The following is a 14,327-nucleotide window of genomic DNA, read 5'->3' on the forward strand; positions in this document are numbered from 1 at the left end:
GAAAAATCATGTCCAGGCTGAGAGCACAAAGCAAAAAGCACTGATCAAGGATTGTACCTGCAGAAGAAGATGAGGACAACTACAACCAGGAAGCTGTGCTGTGGTATGGTGACCTTCACAGACATTATTTAGGCCATCTCTATGGCTCGGAAATCTGGACTCTCAATCCTTCGTTGGAGAAACGCATCAACGCTTTCGTAATGTACCTCAATAGGAAAATAAAACGAATTTCCTGGAGGAAAGGATAACAAACACTAAAGTTCTTAACAGAACGCAGAAGAGCAAAGAACTGATGCCAGCGATCACAAAGCGTAAGCTAATATGTATTGAAGAGCTAATGCAAGGAACTATGAATTCAATGCTAATGCAATATGAAATACTTCGGTTAATCATTGAAACTAAAATTTAGGGGACGAGGTAAGAGGAAAGAGACAGAATTCTTGGATTAAGGATCTACGCTGATGGTTCGGCAAAACAGCATCCGAAATCTTAAGAGCAGCCATTTGACGTTTAACTGCTGCCAATTGTATGCCCAACCGTGGAAGAAAAACGGCTCAATTTAAAGAAGAATATTTATGCTTGATCATTCAAGCGTTTGTGTCAGTCAATGATGTGACCGTCTTTTCAAAGTTACGAAGTTTGTTAACCAGGAGGCTTTCCCTATTAAATATCTTAGTCGATCTCTTAAAGTTCATGGTTTATTGCTTTGCTTCATATATCTAAATAAAAACAATACCAACGTTTCTGTCTTCTTGGTCACAAAACAATAAAAAAAGATTTATATTTAAATGGGAATAAGCCACAATTAAAGGTTAAAATACGTTTATTGACGTTTCAATTTCCACTTCGGAAATCGTTCTCAAAATACAAACATTAGTAAATTTTTTTATTTAATTTACTAATGTTTGTATTTTGAGAACGATTTCCGAAGTGGAAATTGAAACGTCAATAAACGTATTTTAACCTTTAATTGTGGCTTATTCCCATTTAAATATAAATTAATTTAAAATGCCACAAGAAAATAGCTTCAGAACAATAATAAAAAAAGAAATCGATGAAAGAAATAATCTTCTAGAAAAGCGACAGAAAAAATTGGGGAGTACGAATAAATCACGGGACATTAACTCAACGTAAATTATATGAACATATTTATCACACTAGCATTTTTATTATAAAGTTTATTACTTTACCCAACTTGATTTAAAATAAATATAACACATTTCCTTTAAAACTTCCTTTAACCTTTAAAAACCTTTAAACTGCTCTTTTTAAAACTCATCTTATAAGCATTAAATGCAAACGAAAACGGGGACTATCAGCATCGAGATGAATATTAGGTCAGATAATCCCTAATGGCCTTTCAGCTGCCAGAAAATTGACTACCGAATACGCCTAAAGATTATGACTTTATAGAAAATGTATGCTCTCTTCATACACGGTATGATGCGAAATTTTATAAAAAGGTGCAATATGGGGCACGAAAATTGCTTCGGTACTAAAAATACTACTACTTATTATAAATATATAGAGTTATTTAACTGCATTGCATTTTAAAAACTTTATACGAGTGAACATTAAGATTACTTGGTTGGTTTTTGTTTTATACTTCAATTTATTGGAATATTTAACAATTTTTGATGGTTTTTAAGAAATATTGTAATTTTGTCTTGCCAACTTTAGTAATTTTAAAATATTGGATAGCCTTCATAACATATAGTACACTTCAGCATTATTTACATTAATGTGTTTACAAGAGCATTATTCAAACTAAAGTAACGTTCGAGAGGATATGCTTCAAAAACACATATAGTTGTCCTACTATTTACAAAATCAATTTTAAAGACTGATTCATAGACACAGATATTGTAATGTTTATTTTAATTAATTAATTTCTAAAATCGAGAAACGGTAAGGATGAATTAGTTTCGACCTCCATGAACTGGATGCTAGAATATATACCATTCAGATGGGTTTAAAAAGACATCAAAGCATCCCTGCCATGGGGCCAAATGACGAATGTATCGTCAACATATTATATATATTTAAATTAAGGATCACTCGAAGAGTGGTGGGTTTTTCGGTCAAAAGGTGGAGAAAAATAGACAAAGAAGGTGACTACTTCATCTATTTATTTGAAGACGTTTCGCTATCTAATCAGAAAGCATCATCAGTTCATCTAATAAGAATAATATGAATAACCAAACATCTATAGAGAGGTTAATACAAACGTGTTACCTCAAAAAGACATGTAGCAGTCAATGGTATAAAATGTAAAGAAGCTTAAGACATTAGACATTAAATATTTAAGTTGTATTAACATTCAATTGAAACTAACTACAATTTACAATTTAACACTTTAATATTTAACTTAGAACAGTAAAAGAACCATGTGGTTATTATACATGTAATTTAAAAAAAAAAATATGTAAAAAATAAGTATTTTCGAGATACTAATAAGATATTGTTATTGATATATATATTATTGATATATAGTTAGATATTGGCAATCAATGGATGCATTGCCTCCCATTTCTGTCGTTACTGAGCAGCCAGCTGTAAGTCAGAATTATATAACAGGTCTCTCGCTAGTAATAGTATTAGTTCTTGATCGGAACCATGCGTCGATATCTCAATAACAAATAAAATAATGAGGCTTTTCGTCTCTGGTTGATAGATGTTTAGGTCTAAGTTTGGAGAAACTATGTTGCTGAGTATGGATATACAAAAAGTTGAAGCTGATTTTTTCTTGCCCATGCAAATTTTTATTGTTGGAGCCCCATTAAAAAACCACCGATCTTAAAATTAATTAGATGATAAATATCGTTAGAAATTAATTTTGTAAATTTTTTTAATGATTTATCTGATTCAAAGATAGATATTATTTTGATAACTTTTCACAATATATGATATATTTGGAGGAAATTTTTAACAATACCATGGAGAACAAAATAGATGATGTTGGTTGATAAAACTATAACAAAAAATGACTGTATTTTAGATGTAAACTGGATATACATTAATAGACTCAAGTGCTCAGATACTACGCAATTTGTTGGGGCGTGGACTGACAGAGTATTAGCTTATACGCAAATACTTCATACAGCTTCTTTAAAATTCGCGTTGCGTCCAGCTATATACCGTTTCACTTCACTCCAAACCATTTCGATAGGATTGAGTTCACGGTGATAGGGTGGGAGCCTCAGAATCTTCACATTGTGCTTTTTGGCAATATCTTCTATTATCTAATTGTCATATTTTGCTTTGAAGGCCTTGGCTACATCAAGTAACTCGCATTTTAGGTAGTCTTCTTAAAAAAAATAGGTCCTTTGACAGAAGCCATTCTTGAATATCTTTTTTTAGTGTTGAACTGTTGGGAATTTGTTCTGACTTTATGCTGTTATAGGAGGCATTGTCCATTACCACAACAGTTTGTTCTGGCAAATTTAGCATTAAGTTATTTTGGAACCAATCTTCGAAGGTCGGTCCATCCATTTCGTCGTGGTAGTCCTGAGTATTTTTCTTTGCCAAAAGCGTGAGCTCTGCTACATCAACAAATCCACTGGTAGATCCTGCGTGCAATAAAACGAACCGTGCACCACGAGCTGTTGGAGCTTTTAATCCTGTTGTCAGACCAGGAACAAAAGCATCGCGATGAGATGGTATTGTTTTATCAACCCATTCTTTTTTCACATTTGGCCCGATATTTACCCATGTTTCATCCAAATACACTATGTTGTATCCTTCTGCACGGTATTTACGAATTGCGCGTAAAAAACGATGACGCCAAGAGATGATTTCTGATTTTTCAATCAAAATTGAATTTCTGCCACGTTTTATAAACACAAAATCCATATCACTCAGCAAGCGATTTAGCGTGGCCCGTGAAAATTTGGGCAAAGTTTCTTCGACATTTACAACAGCTAATATGGTGTCTATTGTTGGTGGTATGTTGTCACGACAAAATTGATGAACTATACTACTAATTTGGCTTCTGACACCTTTATTGTACTTGTTGTCACGAGAATTACCAACCTTTCGCTTCTTGGCCTGCTCTTTGGAGATTGTAATCCAGCAGGTGATGAATATTCCTGTCGTATGCGAAACAGAGTCTTTTCGCAAACACCAATCATTTCTGACACTTTCCTAATTACACTTGATACAGAATCGTTGTTATCCTGATTAAGATGATAATTAATAATATTCATTAGTATCTACTTCTCTGAAGTTTCAGAGCTTTTCCACGTTTTTATTGAACAATTTCCTCTATTATGCGGTAAAAATTCGGCGTCAAATAAAACAATAGCCAACAACAGAAAATAACAATAATTGCCAACAGCAAATCACAACAACAGCCACCAACAAATAATAACAATAACAAAACAGTAACAGTACATCCAAGATGGTACAAATAATCGTAACTCGAATATGTTTACGCGCTCCGAAAAACAAATAAACACTAATTAAGGCCCTGGATGTATGAAGCTTTTAAACATATTCTATAAGAATTACTCTAATTGCTTTTTAATTACTGAATAACTTGGAAGAAAGTATTTGAAGTTGATATCAACCAAAATTACAAATTCCTTACACATTATGGCAGTAATTACCACCGCAGGGACATAAATAACATTTTAAATCTGGCAGTTAGTAGAAATTACCGGAATTATTTTAAACTTTGAAGCAAATGTTTATTTAATGCACATTTTATTATACTACTGCTACTAATAAAAGATAAAAGCTGATAAGTTACTATTAGAAACAAATAATGTATAGTATTATGTAAAATTATTAGCAAACGATATTTGTAAATTACATAAAATTGTACGTGAGGACTTGTTGAGAACTCCTGGTTTATTCCGTTTATTTTAAAAGATAGATAATAGAGAACGCCATCGCTCACTGCATAAAACTGGAAACGTCTTGGCGAAATTCCCATAAGGTTAGCATTGCATATCTTACCCTGTACAGACTAGTCACTTTGAGACAAAGTATATATATATATATATATATATATATATATATATATATATATATATATATATATATATATACTCTGTGTATATGCTATACAATATAATCGTCATAAGAAATACACCCCTTGTATTTTGCGTAACGGAACTTCGTACAAAATGTCAAACATATATGGCAAGGGCGTAAATAGAAGCATTAGCAAAGGAAATAACAGTAGTAACCTTTCCTGTGAATCCTATATCAGGAAACGCAGGGGTAAACCCTGGATTTGTCAAAGGAAATTGAAGTAATGCAAACGATTGCCTCCTTTCTGCTCGTATTTTGCATTTCGGTAAATTTGGTCGATCTCGAGGGACTGAGGAATTAAACTGCAGCAATCTCGTCTCGACTCAAGTAATATCGCACTATTTATTAATAATTTAGTGCCTAATTAGTAAAAGTTTTGTTAAATACATGTTTTGAATATTATTTATTAAATATTGATAAAAGTATGAAAGGATAATATATTTTATAATATATAAAATAGACTATTTTATATATATATATATATATATATATATATATATATATATATATATATATATATATATATATATCTCATTAGATTGTATGTTTTTTGAAGAAACCTGATACATCAAGGACGCTAGCTTTCGTGCGACTGTTTACTAAATGTCATTTGGACATGTAGCAAATTAAACAATATATTTTAGTAAAAGATGAATTTAAAAAATGTTTAACAAAAAAGTCCAAATCTATTAACTCTGGTGCTCGCTATTCAAAGCTTCCTTTGCATAATAAAAAGGGTATCTATGTTTGATTATGATGGCGGTATTAAAGAATATTAAGATATTTTAGTATTTCAGATAACTGGCTATCTCAGTTTATTATTTGTTACAGATACTCCAACCAAGGTTGAAACCAATATATTAATAAGAAGTATGGGACCAATCTCAGAATTAGACATGGTAAGGGATCTATAAATATTTTAGATGGTGGTGATAAAAAAAAATTATATACGTCAATAATAATTAAGAGACTGTGTATTTATTCATTTTTTCGTATATGTTCCAATATTATGGTTTGAGATATGTAAAATATTTATTCACGAGAATGAGTACACGAATGTGATTCTAGAATATTCATCATCATCTTTGGCTCTACAACCCTGTGTGGGTCTCGGCCTGTTCAAGAATTAGTCTCCATTCCCCCCTATCTTTCGCCCCGGCTTTCCTATTTCTGACCCATACATTCCTCAAGTCATCTAGTCATCACTTAAATTTTAAATCTAGATCTTGGCCTGCCTCTCTTCCTTGTTCATACTGGCTCTTGATATAATATCTGTCTGTGGGGGTCTCCAGTGACCATTCTTTTAAGGTGTCCTAGCCACCTTAGTCTATTAATTTTAATAGACCGGAAGATATTGCATTTTTCATAGCATTGATGCAACTCAAAATTATAGCGCCTGCGCCATATCCCGCTTTCTTGTACTCCTCCGTATATGTGCCTAAGTATTCTTCTTTCAAATAGGCCTAACGTTCTTCGTCGCTTTTTACCATAGTCCATGTCTTGACGCCTATGTGAGGACAGGTTTAATAAGAGTTTCATATATTAGTATCTTGGTTTTTCTGCTAATTATGTGTGATATAAAATAGGCACTTTTACTTTCTGTAAAGTGGAAAAATAGACTGTTTTAAATATTAAAAAAAATATTATTTTTATGCTTATAATTTTTTTTGTACATTGTGAAGAAGGTTTTGAGGTATAAAAAAAAAGTTTTTAGCACGTTCAGTTGTTTTTTCACCACTGCAGTGCTTTTAAAAGATGCATTTCAATTTGGAAGACACTTTTCTGCCTTCATGTAACAATTTTTTTTAGTTCCAACGAGATTCAATTCGTGAGACTTAACACTAATAAAAAATAACCTTTAAAAGTTAATTTTTTTATATTGCTATGGCCTTTATACGCGATTTTATAAAAAGTTAGAAAAAACCGCCTGTTTTGTACTATTTTTGTATAATTCTGCCCTCTATTGATGTCTTGCTGCTCCTTTATTGACTTGAACAATACGAGTTCGTCGATAATTCTCGTTCGAAGACCATCAACCCTATTTTACTAATTTTTATTCTACATCATCTTACCCTATACTGCTACTAAAGACAAGGTCCATGCTTCGTTTTTTAATTTACAGTGATCTAAGAGTCATAAAAATATATGTAAATAAAAATATATAAGTTATAGCATAAAATCTGATCCATTAATATGTTGTAGGAATATTCCATGGATTGTTATTTTAGACAGTATTGGAGAGATCCACGATTATCATACGAAGGACCAATTAAGTCTTTGTCATTATCTATAAAAATGCTGGAAAAAATTTGGAGACCCGACACTTATTTTCACAACGGTAAAATTTCCTACGTTCACACTATAACAGTTCCTAATAAGTTGTTAAGAATTAGCCAAAATGGAGATGTTTTATATTCTATGAGGGTAAGAAAACATCAAAAGAATCCAAAGTATTCGCTGTCAGATTGTCGTCACAATGTTCTTTACAGATTAACTATTAAAGCCAAGTGTCCAATGGAACTAAGAAATTTCCCAATGGACCGTCAATCTTTGCCCTCTAATATTTGGCAGCTGTAAGTATTTTTAAATCAGTTATCGTTTTAAATAAACAGCTAACCTGCCATTTTAGTTGCATATACTACCAAGGACTTGGTATACACGTGGCAAAATGACGAAAGCGTCAGCTTTGTTCCTGGAATGACATTGTCCCAGTTTGATTTGATTAGTTTTCATTATAGAAATGTTATATTAGCAAAAGAGAAGGTTATATTTAATAAATCATATATACATATTTTTTAATTATAGGAAGTAGGTTGTAGGTGTTATATTTAAAAATTACAGCAGCTACATATTGTAGCCAATATCACAATGTGATGTGATATCATACTAGATAATGTTAAGTTGCTGCACGGGAGCTGTATGATTCACACAGACCAGTTGGCTGCCAACACTTCTTGGTTGATCCGTTTGTTATACAACGATCAGGTATGCAAGGGGAAACCATCTCTCTAGATAATGTGGTGAAATTCGATACAGATTTACAGTATTAATACGGTCTGGCTCTTTCTAGCAAACTTCAGACATTTTTGTAGAAAGACTTGTGAGTCTACTGAGGAATCGTGGTAGTGGAAACAAAACAAGCTCAGGTACTCCTCATCAGATAGTTGCCACAACAGTAAACTTATTCCGGACCCCATTTCATAAACCACTTAACATTAAAGTTAAATTTCAACTTAAATTTCGTTAAAGGTAAACACAAGGGATAAGCAGTCCCTCGTAGATGTTTAGCTGGAAAGTCAGATCAAACCTGAATCAAATATTTAAAAACAGGTAAATTCCTCTGGATTTAATGGACTACATAACAAATTTTTAGTTAATATTCTACCCAAAGCACGTGAGTGGTTTGGTAACCTGTTGTCAAAAATTCTGCTATAATATTCTATAAGATACTCTTCATTTTAAAAACCTAACAATTTTTTTACAAATAGTAATAATAACGAGCAAATAGATGGAGATGAATGCAGTAGAATTAGGATGGAATGGTTAAAATGATAGGAAGCGAGTATGTATTGTGTGATAAAACATTCCAATGACATTAGAGTAAAAATTGGGTTCCCGGACAATTTCCCGAAACACAATTCTTTGAAAGCAATTCCTCGAAAAAAATTACTAAGAATAATCAAAGAGAGGAAAATGCAATACTTGGGTCATGTGCTGAGAGGCGAAAGATATGAATTACTTCAAGTTATACTGGAAGGAAAAGTATAGGGCAAAAGATCAGTAGGAAGACGCCAGAACTCGTGGCTGAGAGACCTGAGGAGATGGTTCGACCGCTCATCCGCAGAGATCTTTCGCGCAGCAGTTTCCAAAACTACAATTGCCATTTGGATCGCCAACCTTCGAAAGGAGACGGCGCAATGAGAAGAAGAATGAATATTTAAATATATTTTTCGGTTTATTCCCTTTTCGGGTAATTGTTTTTCCTGCCAATTATCTAGTCGGGCAATTGTTCATTCGTGTTTCGGCGGATTGTACATTCGGGGAATTCTCCATTCGGGGAATTGCTTTCGGGGATTTGTCTTTCGGGAAACTGTTTCGGACAATTATCCTATTCTAAAAACTGGAGGAACATTGAAGAGGAACAAAAAATGCAGTAGCGGAAATGAGAGTGCTTAGATGGATGAGTGGAGTGGCAAAAAGAATAAAATTAACGTTTTTAAGGCTAATAAAAAAAAAATCAAGTATAGTTAATTACTTTGGCGGCATAGCCAAAAGAACGGCAGATCTCCAACACCATGGGCAGGCCAAGACTTTGATGGGAAAATTCCATCTGACACAGGGATCTTCTTCTTCTCGTGCCACTCCTAGCGGAGATTGGAAATCATCATGGCCACTGCGACTTTGTTAGCAGCGCGCCTAAAAAGTTCAATCGAACTACACCTAAAACCATCACGTGGATTACGCAGCCACGATATACGATAAGTCATGACACAGGTTGGCAGCTAATAAAGACAGAAAACTAACAATATTTAGAGTGTCACGAAGCCCCTAGCGAGGGCTTAAGTAATGAGGAGGTTAAAGTGAACTTTTAGAAGACCACTTAATAAAGTTAGAATAACCATGATGCTACTGACCTGAATAATTAATAGGTATTTTGACATATATGTAATAAACAAAGAGAATACTTATAATGTTCTCAATTTTCTTTTTATAGGAGCAGTCCTCCATTCTTGAAGTTGCTTTTAATCTGCAGCGCCATGCAGGCTATTTTCTTATTCAAGTGTATCTACCATGTATCTTAATCGTAGTTTTATCATGGGTGTCTTTCTGGATACATAGAGAAGCTACTAGTGACAGAGTAGGACTAGGAATCACAACAGTACTTACCTTGTCTACCATAAGTTTAGATTCAAGAACTGATTTACCAAAAGTGTCGTAAGTAAATTAAATGAAGTCTTGGAAACTTACTCTTTTTGAATATTTTCCAGATTTTTATAATCCCTTATTTTCAGTTTATGCAACGGCACTCGATTGGTTCCTCTTCACCAGCTTTTTCTACTGGCATCGCTACTTTACTTGAATTTGCAAGCGTCCATTACTTTACTAAAGTGGGAAGTGGCGAAATAGCGTTGATGAGGAAGAATGGGAAGATTGTTCTGAGTCTGAAGAGGAGATCATTGGAGAGATTGAAGCAGAGATCAATTCAACTAACAATGGATGGTCCAGCAAGCAGAAGGAATTGTATATTTTGTTCTACATATCGTGTAAGAAAATTTTCTTACTAGTAAAATTTGCTAATAATTCTATCTTAATAGGTTTTCTTCAGATTGTTTCTTCATGTAGATAATTACTTTATGTAGTCAATTTTAAACTTGAATGTGCAATTAAAAATTGATTTTGCTATAAAAATTCTAGCACTCCACTCAATCTCCATCTTATCATTATCACACGTGACATATCTAAATTCTAAAAGTGAAACCTATTTTAAAACTTACTACGGTATTTATATTTTTAGAATCTTAGAAACAGAGAACGCAGAAATTGTTTGCTTCACTCTCATCCTTCGACGTTGGAGAGGACTACTCAAACTGAAAATAAGTTGCCCAAATGGAAACAGTTCATATATTGTCTTACAGGAGATGACCAGTTTAGGCGACAGAGGCAAAGGGAAGCTGCAGCCTTAAAAGGTATGTCATTTTCAAAAAAAATCTTAGTTAGTATCTTAATACTAGTGTTATACAACAACATTAGCAGTCAGACCATGGAGTGGGGGTATGTACATTATAAAAATGACGTGCACCCTATCCTTCATGCTGTGACATGCTGGACGAATCATACAGTCTATAGTCAACACTCCGAGGTATAAGCGGGAGCACAAAGTGTATCAATACTTATACGCCCATGAAACGCATCTGGTGGATCGTAAGGGTCTTTACATTTTACTCTTTTTCGAGTGAAATGTCCTTTAATTGTTCCTATCAGCCCTATCTTAGCTAACTCTGGTTTCTTCCGACCCTGAACAGCTATTAGGTTTGCGAGGGCAAGACGGGTCACTACAATTATCTTCTCCTACACTAGGGATGGCGGTTTTTGACAATACACCGGTTTCGGTTATACCGGTTTTTTTTGCTTACGGTTTAACCTGGCGGTTATAACCGGCCAAAAAAAACCGGTTTTTTCCAAAAACCGGTTTTTTCGGTTTTTTTAATCCAATAGTTACAAAAGTTACATTTACAATGCACTTTAGTTTGCGATACTTCATTCGACTCGATATCAATATGATCAAAATGGATTTAGCATTATGTGGCCAGTATTTTTTCATGAAGCCTAATGAGAAAAACTCGTTCATATATATGTTGGTCGGTTAAGCGGCTTCTCCTCATCTGACCAACAATATCATTCAATGATGACACCAGTCTCTCTGATGCCACCGAACTTCCGACCAACGACATGTATTTTTTTAGCTATAAAAGCCAAGCCTGGCATACAGGTTCTGTTCTGATCCTAGAATGAAAACGGATCACTTGGCAGCAAAGGCCGCTGCAGATATAGAGTCAGTTCATTTGAAAAATAACTTTGAATCCGTGTGTCCTGAGAACTTGAACTGAAACCACTGTTCACCAATTCCAGATTGTGTGAAGACCAAGAGGGTTTGATTTTAAACTCACTTGGCTTCTTCATTCTGGAAGGAGCAGGAAGGAGAAAGTTTTCCGATTTCGGTAAGATAGGTCCTAACTTCCGAGCCCTAAATTGGATGTGACTGTCTCCGCTATATACGGATTCAGATATAGTTTTTTGAACCTCGGGTCCGTGATTGTAGCATGGCAAAGCAGGGGATTTCGTAAAAGCTAGTGCCCCTCTCTGAAGGCTAGTTATAAGCTTTTGGCATAACTTTTGAACTGTACTAAGGTTTGGCTTGAGGTTTTTTAAAAATCTTTCGATAATAGACACAAGGGGGATAACAAGGCTAGCAGTAATGTACTGGGAACCCGAGATCTCCATTGTGGCCTCATCGAAAGGCGATAAAATGCTTACAATTTCAGTGATTAGTTTTATATCTGAACCAGAAATCATCCTTGGTGCTTTTTTAATCGGGGGATCTACCAATATTGCAGCTATATATGGGGACATTAGTGTAATCTTTTAAGCATATGGTAGACAGAATTCCATCTGGTTGTAGTCAGATACAGAGAGCAGTAAACCAAAATTATTATACTACTGCTCAACAGAGAGCGCTAAAATAATTCACGTTCTATTGTCAATGAATTTAATGAGAGTAGAATATAATATGCAATTATTGTATTCAATTAATGATGCAAATTTAATTTACCATTTAAAAATATAATCCTCTAAAATTACCCACCAATTTTCCTCTCCTTCCAAACCCAAAAAGTTCCCTACCCCAACCATTTCAACTTATAAAAAATTTCCCAGACTCTTTCAAATAATATTTAAAAAAAAATAGTATCACATAAATTGTTTTACTTAAAAATAAATTGGATAATGCAATTCATCTTTTATTTTTACTACCATCAAAAAAAAAATTATTATGTATTACTTTTAACACGTTTGTATATTTGTATAATAGGTACATTTTAACTCATTTAATACTTCCTGTATGGGTGTATCGTTTTGTAAACGTAGGGAAATCCTACTTCGATATTCGATAGGGTAACTCGATATTTATAGTCAGAACATTATTTTTGGTAATCAGAAAAAAGCCATTCACCCACTTTCAATGTCAAGAGTCAAGTGTGGAAAAATAGATGATGTACCAGATCACTTCTTATGTAAATAGTATGATTACAAATACCTTTTCAACGAAATATTATAATAAAACTTAATTGTTTCTGGCTGATGAGAGTTTGCACTTTCAGTTTGCTTCTGTATTTATAAAATAAAATAAATTTTGAATTATAGTTTTGTTTGGAATAATTACTTGAAAATAATAATTATGATTGGGATCCAAAATAATACCTAATCTAATCCTAATCACCCTAAAAACCTAATAACCGGTTTTTACTTTAAAAATAAAAAACCGGTTATAACCGGGACAAAAAAACAACCGATAAAAACCGGTTATTGCGAAGTAAAAAAAACCGGTTTTCGGTTAAAACCGGTAGGTTTTTCCCGATCCCTATCCTACACACTCTAAAATTTCGCCAACATGTTTGGCCAGCCGCGGCGTTTGCAGGCTAAATTTCCCCTCGTGATTAATACATCAAGTGTAACGGTCCTCAGTCCCCGGCGGTTCTAATTTTCCTGATCAAGGTGGCATGGCGGCCAGAACAGAGTTGGAGCAGAGGGCAATAATAATTACCGGAAGAGATTAGGTCACCATAACAAACGAAAAAATGCATATATGGGCCTACATTCTACGATGTTTAAACTATATCAATAGAGGTATCAATGATATAACTGGAAAAAGAACGCGAAGAGTGAACAAGGAGAACAAGATTCTTAAATCTTTCATCTTATCACGATAAGGTTGATTCACACGAATTATGATTAAAGGTTGATCTGCACCCCTCAATTAATTTTCTTTTTGATCATAGAGATGGCTCTACTGCGACATGCTGCTGTGATAAAATTTAACATAATTTTAGGTTTCTCATGATGAATATTTCAAACCCTAACATAAAGTACAGTTTTCTATCGTTATATCCATTAGCTGAGTTGCCAAGTTGTTGTAGACAGTAATTTTATCAAATAGGCTTTACTATTTAATACTTATAACTTTTATTAGACCAAGTAAACGAAGATATATTTACAACATCTTTATGTATAATACTTTACTGCTCTGTTCTGTCAATCTGAATATAATATATGGTATTCGTACAGGGAATTTATTAACAAACAAAATTTTATGACATCGTAAACAAAAGTTTAAACAGTATCTACTATTCTGTAAGTTTTAGCATGGCCAGTTCAAAATTCAAACCGATAACATTCTTATTAAATTTTGTTGTAATCTGCCAAAGTGTTGTACAAAGTAATTGATATGGCAACTCTGTTAGTATGACGTTTCCTTTGAAGCGTTTCGAAGCCGAAAGTAATGCTATATATCGATGATAAATATTATCGAAGTTTCTAATGGAGCCACCTCCCTACAAAACAATTTGATGGAGGCAGTTCAAGATATAATTCTTGTTTAACGATATTTTTCATATGTCTGAGAAAAAATATTTAACGTTTCATTCTAAGTATTTTTCACTTTTACAGTTTTATATATGTTTTTAAGGAAATTTTGTATCGTTCTCTTACCGGTAGCTTTACTCTGAGATAGCGCG

The 14,327-nt window shown here is 33.6% G+C and overlaps 1 pseudogene; it reads left to right on the plus strand.

The window, feature by feature from the left end:
* Window positions 1-5,868: 5,868 nt before the first annotated feature.
* On the plus strand, window positions 5,869-10,724 carry LOC140431876 (gamma-aminobutyric acid receptor alpha-like; annotated as a pseudogene).
* Window positions 10,725-14,327: the final 3,603 nt, after the last annotated feature.

The sequence above is a fragment of the Diabrotica undecimpunctata genome, unplaced genomic scaffold (assembly GCF_040954645.1).
Source record: "Diabrotica undecimpunctata isolate CICGRU unplaced genomic scaffold, icDiaUnde3 ctg00001234.1, whole genome shotgun sequence".
Classification (NCBI taxonomy): Eukaryota; Metazoa; Arthropoda; class Insecta; order Coleoptera; family Chrysomelidae; genus Diabrotica; species Diabrotica undecimpunctata.